General features: G+C 42.2%; 1 protein-coding gene across 1 annotated transcript in view; it reads right to left on the bottom strand.

The window, feature by feature from the left end:
* The window catches only part of FBXW7 (F-box and WD repeat domain containing 7), a 126082-nt gene extending 112661 nt beyond the window's left edge, over positions 1-13421 (bottom strand). Inside the window, exon 1 of the mRNA XM_035114048.2 lies at positions 12557-13421. The gene's annotated coding sequence lies outside the window, so the exon portion shown is untranslated. The remainder of the gene's footprint in view (positions 1-12556) is intronic.
* Between the last annotated feature and the right edge of the window lie 289 nt (positions 13422-13710).

The following is a 13710-nucleotide window of genomic DNA, read 5'->3' on the forward strand; positions in this document are numbered from 1 at the left end:
TTTCTAATACGCTTAACCATAGTTTATTTGTCCACCTCATTCCAAATGCATGTCAAGCTACAAAGGCACAAGGCAAAAGCAATTTGAAAACACACTTTTGCTTGCTTACTAATTTGAGAGACAACTAGTGGTTTGTTGAACAAACCACGGTTTAAGTTTTTTGTGTGAACACAGCCTCTGCCTGACACCAAGCAGCTTGAGCTGTTGGAAAAAACTCTTTGGATCCAGAAGTATTTGGATGCCCACACCCTTATTTTTCACAGGAACAGGAGAGGTTTAATCATGAGCAAGTCCCTTTCCTGCCCCCAGAATGCACATTTTGCCACCTTCCTCATCCAAACATAGATGTGGCATTTAGACCCACAAAGCATTACATAATCTTCTCTACCAGGATGAGCTACATGTATTTGCATAAACTGACAAAAAATTTAAAAGCTAAGTACAACTGTAACCCCTTTTAATTTTATGCAATTTTTCTCCCTTTGAGTGTGAAGGTATTTCCCCCTCTAATATAGACATAACCGAGACAGCAGTCAACATAGGTTGACGAAAAAGCATGCCAATGCTAATCCTTAAACTACCCATTAGGCACTTAAACAGTGGTAGGAATGCAATCTTTTTTATTTTTAAAAAACAGACAGGAAGTTTCACTGAAGTTTCATCTTAATTTCCAATTATAATTATAATTTATTCAGAAAAATCATCCAGAACTAACAAAAAAAAGATAAAGACACTCACTTAATACAACAACTCTATTATCAGCAGTCCTTTTTATTTTGTTTTGTAAGCTAAGCACTGTGAAGCCAAGAGTACAACGTTGTGTGGATGAAATATCAAGATAAAGGCTACACTACCTTTCAAGTTGGTCCACTGAAAGGCATCTTTTCAAGAGTCAATGTTGTGTTTTAAGGTATACTGTATGTACTGGGAACCAAACAAGAGTCTGTCTGAACACAGGAGCTATGAAGACTTTATTTTTAAGTTGCTGAGCTGGAGTCCAAGAATTGTGTTGCAGTTCTCCTTGCGCACTTTTCTTCTTCACAAAAAAACTTTTTATTGTGCTTTAGTAGAAGGTCAATGGCTATCACTTCACTACTTGAGCACAATGGTGAATTGAAACAAGAACTCATAGCTGTTTAGACCGACAAAGCTACCAGTATGTCTAAGCCAATAAAGCGATTTGTTCATTAAAGCTACTAATAAAGCAACCTTTTGTTAGTCTATGAAACATCAGAAGCCTCAGAGAATGCATCTAACTGCAATATTTCTGGCTTTCCCACAAACTCTAGAAATGTCTCTTAAAACAAGTTCAAGGCTTAGTATTTTGATTTTCCTATAGGTTGAACACAGTAGTTGCATTTAATAATTCCATGTTCATGTAACAGAAAGCCAGGTTAAGGCACAGCTAAAATGCAAAAGCTGTCAATAAAGCCAACAACAGTAACAACGTATACTTTTGAAACAGAGTAAATAAAATTACATGACTCTAGAAAAGGAGCAAGCATTTGATAAGGGACGTACTAACAGCACCCATGATGCTGCTTGACCAAGTTGTGGGTGTCTGTTTACTGGGCCAAGAGGTAGGAGTCAACTTGCTTCATTCCAGTTAAGTTTAACACTGGCAGCTTTGTGAATTTTGCCCATCCTGTATTTGTTGACTGACAATATAAGCCAATAATATACACTCTATTTTAATGCATTTTTAACTACCCTTTGAAAACCACGAACCCGAGATCTTAGGACACTTTTCTTATGCATATTTTCCTCAGTCCATGGTCAAGAGTACTTGGTCAACTATAAAAGAACCAGAGCTCTCCCCAGAATGTAACTAACATGTAGCCTAGTCCTCAAAAGCGTATGCCATAATAAATCTGCTATTTTAAGGTGTGTGTTGTTTTTGCTCCCCTTTGGAAGCTATCATCGAACAGGATAGTAAGGTTATCCTCCCAACCTCACAATCGTTGTACATCACAATGCAAATATACTGATAATCAGGTGACAGAAAAATAAGAGGGATGTGTGAAAAAATCAGTATGCAGAATCTAGAAAATTAATGGAGAATAACAGGATGTAGCCGGGCCTGGGAGAGAGAAAAATATAGGAGCATGCATGGAAAGTTACGAAATAATAACAAACCAAAAGGAAGAGCTAAATGGTGCGACTCTAAATCATTAAGTTATTTACTACACTGTAGATTCAACTGATCTACAAAGGCCAATGTCCAATGCACATTTAATAGGGATCAAGTCCCACTGAATTTATTTCTACATGAGTAGGAACAAAACTGAGCACCAAGACAAAAACATAGGTGCAGACTGTGGGTTGTTTCGTACATGTATGTGTATCATTCAATTACTAATTCAGATGCTACACATTCAGATTGTTTAGAGTTATAATACTGAGACTAACCTCCCCTTCAGGCTATTCTCTCCCTTCTTCTGTTATGTTCCACGTTTATAAGTTTTTAAGTTTCTAAGTCCTACTGAGTTCAATGGGACTGTCTCCCAGGTATGCGAGTATATGACTGCTGCCTTACATAGTCAAAGGGCATTAACACTACTGAAATGCTGGATTCGTTTTGTTGACAAGAGTTCAGCCACCTGTTTAATACTTCACAGAAATGCCATGTTTTCTGCTGCTCCAGAGAAGCGGACACGCAATGGATTCAAACTTCAAGAAAGAAGATTCCACCTAAACATTAGGAAGAACTTCCTGACAGTAAGAGCTGTTCGGCAGTGGAATTTGCTACCAAGGAGTGTGGTGGAGTCTCCTTCTTGGGAGGTCTTTAAGCAGAGGCTTGACAGCCATATGTCAAGAATGCTTTGATGGTGTTTCCTGCTTGGCAGGGTGTTGGACTGGATGGCCCTTGTGGTCTCTTCCAACTCTATGATTCTATGATTTATACTTCTGTACCAGAAATCAAATAATAATTAAATTAGGCATTTAAATGGCTGCTGTTTGTAAACAATTGTGTTCCCCCCCCCCCGACTACAAAGAATAGCGCTACAAGACAGAGACTACCATTCCTGCAACGTCCAAGCAGGAAGCAGATCCAGTAGAAATCCAGGTTTAGATCACCACTCAGGGATGCTTCCTATAAGGTACTGTATTTTTAAACTCCTGAAGTTTAGCAGCTGGCTTTGTACAAGACACTACTCTCAGCATAAGGTACCTCTCACAACTTATGCAACTAAAATACTAGTTGCAGCTTTGAAAGAATACAAGGATGCAAAAGTAACAAATGCATTCCTTTTTTAAATGCATAGTTTTTTTCAACAACGAAAAGTCATATGAACACAAACTAAAGCAAATGAGTTCTAATTTACACCAATTTCCTGCTTATTTGCACTTTCATACCCACAATACTAAGTCTCCTGCCATCCACTTCAACTACAAATCAAACCTTAATCAAAGATAAATTCTCCAACTTAGTTTCACTTTAAATAGTAGTAGTTTCTGGGCCTGCTTTTTACCCTCTCTCTTTTTACCCTCAAAGAGGCAACTTTTGCTTCCAGGCCTTTCCCATCTCACTGCATATGCTGTTCTTGGCAAGCTTCCAGCTTTGCTCTAAAAGCAGTCTTGGCTATATTTTTCCCTCCAGCGAAGTGCTTGGACAGCTCTGGATTTTCCCTTTTCTGAATAAGGGAGGGGGGGAAATGGCCTATAAATACAATTTGTCTTGCCTTCTATAAAGGCAGGAGGAAATGTTAAAGAAAATACATAGCTAAAAATAAATCTTGAATACCTGTAAAAGTAATGACAAAGTGAGAAACAAGTGCCTCACATTGTCCTGAGTTGTAAAAAGAACAGAAGTAAGCCACTAAGCCTGCCACAAATACACACAGGCTAAATAATAATAAAAAGTAGAAGAGACCTATCCACACACTCAGGAAACAGGATAAAACTGTTTTTGAAACACACAGTGAGTCGGAGATCCACTACTCACCACTTGGCCTCCACAAGTCTTACAACGTCTAAATGGCATGTACTGTATTCTCCTCTGTATATTTTCAGGGATATACTGGTATTTGTAAAAATCCATTCAAAAACGGATGTCGTATCAAATACAAGGACACCTGGGGCAGAGAAAGAGGGATCCTCCTTCCCACACATTGATTAGACAGTGTTTTCTGAATGCAGGACAACACCCAGGGCTTCACACATTGTGGCTGGGTGAATAGCAAAGTAAAGAGCGACATATGGATACCGTTTTTAGAGTGAAAAGATTTTTTAACTCTCCCTGAGATTTAACGGAAGAGTAGTTACATCAGGCTAGACAAATAGTCCATGTAGCTGGGTAAGGAGCACAGAGTGATTGCAAAAGAAAGTTTAGACCGTAACACTGAATATGCAGAAACACCACAGCTGTATTTCATTGCTTTGTAACATATTCAATACCTCCTCATTAAGTCTTGAGAAATGGAAGAGATTCAATCTTATCAGGAAATACAGAACGATAATTAGTAGCCATACAAAGAAAACAAACTATTAACTGTAGAAAACACCTATCTTACATAACAGAAAAGGCCTTAATAATTCACAAGTAGACTAAAAAAATGGAATATCAAATTTCATCATTTCATCATTATTACACACAAGAGGTCAAGCTCTCTGCTTAACCCCAGACTTCTGCACTGGGGCTACAATCTAACACAAAAGCCCACTAAAGTCAGTAGACTTAAGTGTAACTAGCTCTGGGATGGATTGTGACCAATAAATTTGGTTTCAAATCACGCCATTTAAGGTGTTTCACATTTCTGTTCTAGGGGGGTACACATGGGCTCCCATGAATTGCTGGCTTCCCTCTGCTATGATCCCTGATCACTGTCCATGCCAGGACTGATAGGAGGAGTCCAACAACATAAAGAAGCCCATGGGTTCCCCATCCCTGTTTTTGGAATAAGCCTAAGAAGCAGTAGTGAAACCATTGTTCCCCATAAAACTTTTCTCAGAATGAGCTGCAATATAAGAACAATTGTACAATGAGGCAGTGACAAAGGTTTTCTGGAAAGCTTGGATTAGGGTCATTTGTATCAGAAAATTTTGTTTGGATTTTTAAAAATGTATAATGCCCTAGATGAGTAATCCAGTTAAGCCTGTTTATTTTTCTTGTACTTAGTAACCAAAGCTAAAAATATTGAAAATGCCAACCTTAGCTGATATTTATTTAAAACTTGCATCCTTTCTTTGTTACTAAAGCTAACGCTATTCTAGGCTGCATCAACAGAAGTATAATATCCCAATCAAGGGAAGTCATAGTACAGTCTATTCTGCCTTGTAAAGACCACAACTGGAGAACTGTGTCCAGTTCTGGGAGCTACAATTTAAGAACGATATTGACAAGCAGAGTATGACCAAGATAATAAAGGGCCTGTAAACCAAGTTTGATGAGGAATGGTTGGGGAGTTGGGTATTTTTAGCCAGGTAAAGGAGGTAGGATATCCATCTTCAAATGGCTAAAGGGCTGCCGCATGGAGGATAGAGCAAGCTTGTTTCTGCTCGAGGGTAGGACCCAAACCAATAGATTCAAGTTACAAGAAAGGAGATTCTGACTAAACATCAGGAGGAACTTTCTGACAGTAAGAGTTGTTTGACAGAGGAACAGACTTCTACAAGAACTTCCTTGGAACTTTAAAGCAGAGGTTGGGTGGGTCATCTGCCAGGTATGATTTAGTAAAGAATCCTGCATTGTAGGGGGTTAGACTAGATGACCCTCAGGGTACCTTCGAGCTTTAAAATTCTCTCAGTCTATGAATTTATGACATGGGAAATGTCCCAGTAAAAAAATTAAACTTGCAAACCCCACAACCGTGTAGTGAAGACTTTGAAAACAACCTGACTTTGCTTAGTTACCCCTGCAATATCTGATTACGTGAAGTGCAATTCTCAGCATCCTTCAGAAGCAAGCCCTACTGGTTTCAGTGGTACATGTGCTTGGGGCTGCAGTCTTAAATCACTAGATTGCTCACCATTCTTGAACTTCTCATTAAGGAAGAGATGCTAAGCTTCCAAGGATCTCCAAGAAACTCCATGAAATCAAAACACATACTTAGGTAGTGTAATCCATCACCTTATCTCCTACAAATCCTTTACTGCTGGGGCCCAGCATGACAATAATGATATTTTCATTGATCAAGAAAGTTAAGTAGTTATTTTCATAGAACTTTCCACATTATCTCAAAATCATTCTTAAGTTGGAACAATTATTTTAGAATCTAAAACTTTATCCAAATACAGTGTTTTCAATTAGGTTTTCCATTAGTACATTTATCACAGGTTAATGCCATATACCATTATGTTGCCACTCACCGAGTTGTTGTTTACTTTTCTAAAAATTTAGTTACTGTATCTCCCTTTTGCTACTTTACTGTCTAGTACTACTTTCAGTATCACTTCTGTTTAGGATTTTACTACATACAAGTATACTCAGTAAATTTACAGGGGAGGGGAGTATTTTAAAAGGGTTTTAACCAGAGACAAAGAAGAGCATTTTGCTCTCCTGCTACATATCCATTCAATATATATCACTACTTTATAAGAGACTCTGAAGTCAGCTAAGGTTTCCAAATATTCTGCCTGCAGTAAGAATGCAGCTGAAAGGGGCTTTTCTTCCTGATACTCCTACCAAGATCTAAAGGCTACTGTATGGCTGAACAGCAGAACTGAGAGTAGTTAGGATCCTTCTTCACAGTTCCTTTTCTCCCACTGCAACCTGAGGTATCACAAAACAAGAACATGAACCATACCACAAAACGGAATGATGAAAGGGATCTGTCAACAGCAAATCAATATGAAACCTTGACAGAGGAACAAAATTAATGCTGTAGAATTCATTCCTTAAAGATTCTAAAGGCAAGATTTCCAAGCCTAAACAATTGAAAAGACTACCTGAATCTCTTCTACCTGGAATCTCTGGTCTACAAAAGTACAGTATATACTTACTGCTTATACCTGTCTCAGTTCAAATGCTAGAAGAACGGTCTCCTCCAAAACCTGAACTCCTAGAACTTATTATGTATTCAACAATGCAAGTTTAAAAAGCAGAGCAATGTTGTAAAGCTAAGCACTCTATAGAAAGTTATTGAAATGGGATAGACAGCCAGCTAGGCAACCTCATTTTGCCCCATTTATGCATACGTAATATAGTGCAGCCTTCAATTACATGATTACATATTACTTTAGCTATACAACTCCTACATTGTTCAACACTCAGGATAGGCAGTGTTTATAAACATATCTGCATATTAGTGAGGCTGTTTTAGGACACCTCCCTTGTTTGCTGTAGAAGCTGACGTTCAGAAACAGTAAGCAGAAACTACAAAGCTTTATACTTTAAGCAAATGAATGTCACTTCAAAAAACACACATAAACCACACAAAGAGATATATGAATTGAGTTTAAAAGATAGTGAATGTTATCCAGCTAAGTCATACTCACAGTAGACCCCATTAACGCAAAGCTAAGCCAAACCATGGTCTAGTGTGAATAAGCAAGTGTGTAGGCTCACAGAGAAAAGACAGCAGCTGCTCCTGCCCTCCTTCCCGGGACCTGCTTCTACCCAAGGCTAAGTCGTGGTTTGGTTCAGCATTACTTCCAAATCTGGGCTCATGCCTTGCCTTGCCTTGCCTCTAAGGTTTGCTCTTCATTTACTGCTCAAGGTTTCTCTGGACAAGACAAACCATGAATCTGGGTTCAAACACAACAAACAGATGGACAGATGCATGCAGAAAGTAGTTTACATAGCAAATTCCTGAAGTGATTCCAGAAGTTTTAATCATGCCAAAACAAGTGACTTTTTTTTTGCTATTCATGATGTTGGGCTTAAAGTTGCCAAAATTACATGGTGAGCTATTTACACAAACTGCTTGCTATGTGAAGCTGCCTCCGTATGGCTGAGCTATTTACCGGTAGTTACATTGATATTCAAAATCAGCCATATGAAATGGCAACCATTTCAGAGGCTCTTTCAAGTAACACCAGTGTGGGATCTATAACATGTGAAGCAGCTCTTAACCACTGAGTGGTAGCTGCAAATGTGGTTCTACCCTGTTACAATCCTCATTTTTCAATCACTTATGAAATATGAATGTCAGACTGGGCACAAAAAGGGAGAAAAGTCAAGAAGAAACCTGTGTACTTCTCCAGAAATAGTTATATTGTAAACAGACTATTCTGACTATTCTTGCCTAACCTAATATTAAGCTGTGTGACATTACCTTCCATAATTAAAGTGACAGTAGCAGGTGTATTTTGTAGGTTCTTTTTAAAAAATGTGGAACAATGAACATGTTAGTCTTCAAGCTACCACTGAACTTTAGTTCTTGCTACAAAAGGCCAACACTGCTACTCTTCTTGAACATACTGAGAAGGTAATGGCTCAACCCATCCCAAATGTAACTGGGGTGAAACTGTTTGGTTGACAGCACCCATACTTAGCCTTAATCCAGAATCAAGAAGATGAAAGACAAAGTGCAAGTCAATGGATGAGGTAGCTTCTGAGAGGGAAAATCTAGAAAGGAGAGAAGCAGCCAAAAAAACAGTGAAGAGAAGGCATGGCAAAGAACTGTCAGAAATTACTTGGAAAGGCCAGAATTTAATGGCTCTTTTGAAATCTCAAAGAACGTAGAAACATGTCATCATCACCATCTCCTAGTAGCAATGGCTTCTTGTCAACCACAAATACCAGAAGGTAGGATAAATGGGCAGAGCACAAGATGACACAAGCTACATTCCACATTAGTCATATTGAACGCAGACTCATTGAAATCAATGAATATGACTAACTTAAGTCCATTAATTTCATGAAGTCTCCTCTAAGTAAAATTCAGTTGCCTACAACCAACAGTCTTTTGAAACAAAGGTTCATTACCTTACTCAGCTTTTTCTTGTGGAATAAACAGGCTTTGATACTAGACAGACACAAATGAAAAGAAGGGGATATGCTAGCCTAAGTAGACCATAAAGAACTAAAGCCATTTTTAACTTAAGATGTTCTAAGAAAAGTGTAAGACTGTGAGCTAACCAATTCTATGACAAAAATTAATGTGCACCATGTATGTTTTCTTAGATGTGCCATTTATTTTAATAGAATTTACTTTCAGGGAAGTGCTTTTCGGCACCATAATCTAAGACTGAAGTTAAGCACATCAGCAGAAGTGCTACTAAAACACAGATAAATGGAATGAGATGATCCAACAGGTTGTTATATTGTATGTGTTGAAGAGGTGAACTAGAATACAAAATCTAACAAATGGTACAAGTCCAGTATAGCATTAACACCTTTAAAACTGTACTGTCCACTACACTTCCTCAGGAACTTAATAAACCTGTTTTACTAGTAGTTATTTTTAAACAAAGGGTTTGCACAATACAATTACATAGTGAGACAGTGTGCAAAACATAAGCATTAGTGTAGCTCTTTAAAAGTGGCAGAGAATATTCAAAAGTTATACTTCATTGGCTTTACTATATTGAAATGACTGATACAGCAAGAGGACAAGGAAAAGAATATGGCCAGGAGGTTACAGGGACATGGATAGAGAATGAACCATACTCGATCGAAAACGAGGGGGAGGGGGAAACCAAGTGAACAACAGTTCTGCATTGGAAAAACACATTGGAAAATATGTAAATGAAAAAAGCAATGCCAACTACAGACATGAAAAGAGAAAGAGAAATAGTGGAAGCATTAAATGAGCTAAGACCTAATGCATAAAACAAATCAACAACAATTATTTTAAAGTTTGTGATCTCATGTTAGTGTATTTGCAGTTACCGTACATTTAACATTAAAGCTGCAATCTATACAAACTGGCCTCGAAGTAAGTCCTGTTTAATTCAATGGGACTTATTTCAGAGGTAAATTTTATTTAATTTTTATTATTTCTTAAGAATGCTTGTTGCCCCCGCCCCTTCAGCACACTGGAGGCCAGTGTGGGGAACAAAATACATATCACATAAAACACAATGGACCACCATGCAAACAAATTAAAACAGTAAAACAAATTAAAGCCACACACCTGAGTTACATACCATCTATTAATTGAAACACTAACACCTCAGTCCTAACAATTTCTACTCAGAAGTCAGTCCTATTAATTCAACTGGGCTTACTCCCAAATAAACTGAGATAGGATTGCAATCTTAGGCTACAATCCTAACCCAAACTATGAGGGAATAAGCAGCTCCACTGAATGTAACAAGACTTACAAAGTTTGTTCTTGGTGCCAAAATGATAGAAGTGATGGCACCAACTGCACTTCTAAGAGGAGGGCATTCCACAAGTGGGGTGGCAGTGCAGGAAAACCTCTCCAGTGGTATGCAGAGAAGGGCCACCTCTGAATATCTTAAGTCATAGGCAGGATGATATAGGGCTTAGTTTGGGAACCTGTGGCCTTCGAGATATTATTAGACTACAAATCCCATCAGCCCTAGCTGGTATGAGATGATGAGAGTTGTATTCCAGCAACACTTGGCAGGCCACAGTTCCCTATCTCTAATATATGGGAGAGATATTCCTTCCGTTATTTGGGTCACAAGTCACTTAGCACCAGCACCTTGAATTCGGCCCAGAATAAAATGGGCAGCCAATGTAACTCCTTCATAGGATAGCACTCTAAGTAATTTTAAAAAGCAATTTACACTAATTAGAAAACATGGTCACATCAATTTCCATGGCAACTGCATGGAGCAATACAAATCATGTTTACTCAGAAGTAAATTCTACTAAATTCCACTGGCAAAGCAATCCTAACTCTAGCAATGAAGCAGCAGGTTGTGACAGCAATGCTGCATCTGCAGCCCCACTGCTCATGCAGGCAGGAGCAAAAGGAAGGGAAGGGGGACCCTGTTCCATGCTATGCCTGGCTAGAGATGATGCAAGGACTGGGCCAAATAAGGCCCAATGTCATCAAGTGGCTCTAGTGCAGCCAATTCTGCAGGTGACTGTCTATGTGAATCCCCCCAATGTTACTTTTGGTGGAGTTGATTAGATTATTTATACCCTGCTCATCTGGTTTCCCCAGCTGCTCTGGGCGGATTGCAGCATATCTAAAAACATAATAAAAACATCAAGCATTAAAAACTTTCCAATACAGGGCTGCCTTCAGGTGTCTTCTAAAAGTTGTGTAATTCTTTATCGCCTTGTGATCTGAAGAGTGTGTGTTCCACAGGGGGGGCGCCACTACCAGGAAGGCCCTCCATTGTTCTCCAGACACCATTAGACTAGAACTCCCATCAACCTTAGCCAGCATGGCCAATGGTTAATGCTGGCATAATTTATTAGTTCTTAATTCAACAGCATCTGCAGATAAGTTCCCTATCCCTCATTTAGGACTTCAGAATAGCAACCCAATCCATGTTTATTTTGAAGTCCTCACAGAGTTCAATAGTACCAAATAAATGCTGTAACAATGCAATCCTATGAATGTTTACTCAAAAGTATATTGTGCTGTATTCAACAGTCACATAACAAAAGATATGGCAAGCCAAACATTCCAATACTTGCACCAACCCACTGGTGGATAAAAATATGTAGCTAAAGTTTATGCACGTGTGCTGACCATGTTGAGTCTTCTGGTAGAACTCCTACTATTAAACAGAGAGAGACAGATGAAAATTACGCAGCACACTCTTGAGCATCAGGCCAACAAGAAGATTTTCAAAATATGGACAGAGCGGGTTTTGTAAATAATATGTAACTCATATATAGTTATAAACTTAAGGCATCACAAGCATTTAAACTGCATTAAAACTAACTTAAGATAATTTCTGATATAACTTTGCAGTGCAAGGTGCTACCGGTATTGCATATTAAAAATGTACAGAGTGTATTCAAATCTCAGACTTTTCAAGTGCTCAAGACCAATTGAGGCTGAATGACTCCTAGCCTTGCCCTGCTTATCTTCAGACCATCCAAACCGGAAGATACACCCAGTACCTCACAGTAGTCAACATCAAGTCCCTGTAAGAAAAACAGGCATATACCTGGTGGAGGGACCAAAAGTATGCAAACTACTTTTTGTAGCTGGTAAAGGGGGGGGATGCGGGAGAGGGGGTGAAAAAGAGAGAAAGAGTCTTAACACTTGGAGGAAACACGATGTCCGAAGTCGTTCCTTGATTGGCTCTCTCCAGCCCTTCTCTTTTCATTAAGCTACCCAACAAAGCCATTTAAAGCTCCCCTCGAGATGCACCCATCGTTTCCGCCTGACCCCGATGGAGAGATTTCTCGGCCACGGCTAAGAGGGAGGGTCAGTTAGCGCAGCAGACCGTGCAGAGCGCCCGGCAACGTGAGGCGCATATGAAACGAGGGGCAGCGGCGGCGGCTGCCCTTCACACCCCACCAAGTGCCGCGCGGGGCACTGCCGAAGCATCCCATTCCCTTTTCCCATCCTTCCCGCTCCCCGCCCCCTTTCCCTTGTTCCAACCGGGAGGAGCGGAGGAGGAGGCGAGAGGGTCGGCATCCACGTGCACAGTCCGCGGAGCCCGGTGGTGGGATGCTGCAGCGGATCTGAGCGACAACCCCACCGCACCATCCGTCCCACCGTTTGTTACTCACTTCGGGAGGGGGAGTGGAGCGAGAGAGAGAGCGGTCGATCAGCGGAGCCGGGCTGGGTTTCCTGCCGCGACCGTAGCAGACGTGGGGCCGAGAGGAGAGCGTGGCCGCCGAGACCACCGCTGCTTCTTCGCCCGCAATGTGGCGGCCGGGACTGGAGGGCCGGTGTGGGCTGGGCAGCAAGTTCGACAGTTCGACGCGAGAGAGGAGAGTCGGCTCGGGGGTCTCGGAGGCGCACAGCTGGAAGGTGCAGGACGGGTCCTCGCCGGCTCCGGGGGATCCTCAGTCGCAGCAGCAGCAGCAACAGCAGCGCGCTCGGGGTCGCTTCACATGCAGCCGCCGGCGCCTCCACCTCCTCCAGCACAGCGCTGCCCGCCGCTTCCCCCCGGGGCCGGTGCGGCCACCCCCGGCCTTGGAGGGGGAGGCGGCGAGTGGGTCGGGCCGCGGCCCCAGCCCCAGCCCGGCTCTGGCTCTCATACACTCTCTTCGGGGGTTGCTGCCGCCGAGGGCGCTGCTAGGGCCCCAGCCAGGCAGAGGCAGCGCGGAAGCGGAGCCGGACGGCCAGGCTCAGCGCCGCTCCCGCCCCGCTCCCAGGCATGTGGGTGACTGAGTCTCCGCGCTGGGTCCGGTCGCTCCGCCGAGGGCGGCGGCAGGAGTGTGAGGAGGAGGAGAAGGGAGCGGGGCAAACGGGGAGCCGCTTCTGTTTCAGGAAGGGGAAAGGGGCAGAGGCTCGCGCGCGCAGCCACGGGACGGTCCGGCTGCCTAGTCGCTCTCGGGAGCCGCTTGTTTTCTGTCCCTCACGCGAGCGCACACAGTCAGCGCTGAGGAGGAGGGAGGAGGAAAAGAAGGGACGGCCCGTCGACGGCGGCGCGGGAAGATGACACCAGCCGTAGCCTGGCAACAGCAACCCCCCTCCACCCGCCGCCGCCGCCTCCCGGTGCGAAGTAATGACGTAAGGGGTTGCTACGCAGGGTTGGTTAGGGGCGGGGTGCTGATGCTGCGGAACGGTGTAGTCCGGGACACTGGGGTGAGTCGAGGAGGAGAAGAGCGGCGAGACGGCCGCCTCGCTCTGCGCAGCCGCAAACTTGGCGGGTGGGGTGGGGTGATTAACCTCTTCGCCGCCGGACCAGCCCTGGATTTTTGAGATGAGGAGGCTG

The sequence above is a fragment of the Zootoca vivipara genome, chromosome 9 (genome assembly GCF_963506605.1).
Source record: "Zootoca vivipara chromosome 9, rZooViv1.1, whole genome shotgun sequence".
Taxonomy (NCBI): Eukaryota; Metazoa; Chordata; class Lepidosauria; order Squamata; family Lacertidae; genus Zootoca; species Zootoca vivipara.